Source organism: Tarenaya hassleriana, unplaced genomic scaffold (assembly GCF_000463585.1).
Source record: "Tarenaya hassleriana unplaced genomic scaffold, ASM46358v1 Cleome135, whole genome shotgun sequence".
Lineage (NCBI taxonomy): Eukaryota > Viridiplantae > Streptophyta > Magnoliopsida > Brassicales > Cleomaceae > Tarenaya > Tarenaya hassleriana.
The window spans coordinates 182,684-183,856 of NW_010964048.1; positions in this window are offsets into that span (position 1 = coordinate 182,684).

Below are 1,173 nucleotides of genomic sequence, written 5' to 3' on the forward strand. Positions count from 1 at the left end.
GTTCTTTTGCTTGTGCGATCGCTCCATTGTTGTCACAATACAGAGCAATGAGGCTATCAGCATTCGGAATGACACCCAAGTCGCCAACAAACTTTCTGATCCAAACAGCTTCTTTTGCTGCGTCCGACGCTGCAATATACTCAGCTTCTGTAGTAGAATCTGCAACGGTCGCCTGCTTGGAACTCTTCCAGCTAACAGCGCCTCCGTTCAAGCAGAAAACATAGCCAGACTGCGATCTGTAGTCATTCGGGTCTGACTGGAAACTAGCATCGGTGTAACCTCTTATACGAGCTCGTCATCCGATCCACCGTATACCAAGAACACATCCTTAGTCCTTCTTAAGTACTTCAGGATGTTCTTGACGGCGATCCAGTGCGACTCTCCTGGATTTGACTGGTATCTACTCGTAATGCTCAACACGTAGGATACATCCGGTCGAGTACAAAGCATGGCATACATGATGGATCCAATTGCCGAAGCATATGGAATCCGATCCATGCGTTCTCGCTCATCAGATGTCGTAGGACACTGACTCTTGGAATCTTGCATCTCTAACCGTTTCAAGACCTTATCGATGTAAGTACTCTGACACAATCCTAGAAGACGCCTCGATCTATCTCTATAGATCTTTATTCCTAGAATATATGCCGCTTCTCCTAGGTCCTTCATAGAAAACTGCGTTCCTAGCCAAGACTTAACGTCTTGCAAGGTAGGAACGTCATTCCCTATGAGGAGAATGTCATCCACGTACAGCACTAGAAAAACTACTGTGCTCCCACTGACCTTCTTATAAACGCATGGCTCGTCCTCGTTTTGTGAGAAACCAAACTTTTTTATTGTCTCATCAAAGTGAAGGTTCCAGCTCCTCGAAGCCTGCTTCAGTCCATAAATGGACCTCTGAAGCTTGCACACCATCCTCGGGTTCCTTGGATCGACAAAACCTTCGGGTTGTGTCATGTACACATCCTCGGTCAAGTTCCCGTTAAGGAACGCAGTCTTGACATCCATCTGCCATATCTCATAGTCATAATATGCGGCTATGGCAAGTAGGATCCTGATGGACTACAGCATAACTACGGACGAAAACGTCTCATCATAGTCAATACCATGAATCTGACGGAATCCTTTCGCCCCAAGTCGTGCCTTATACATGTGCACGTTGCCATCCATGTC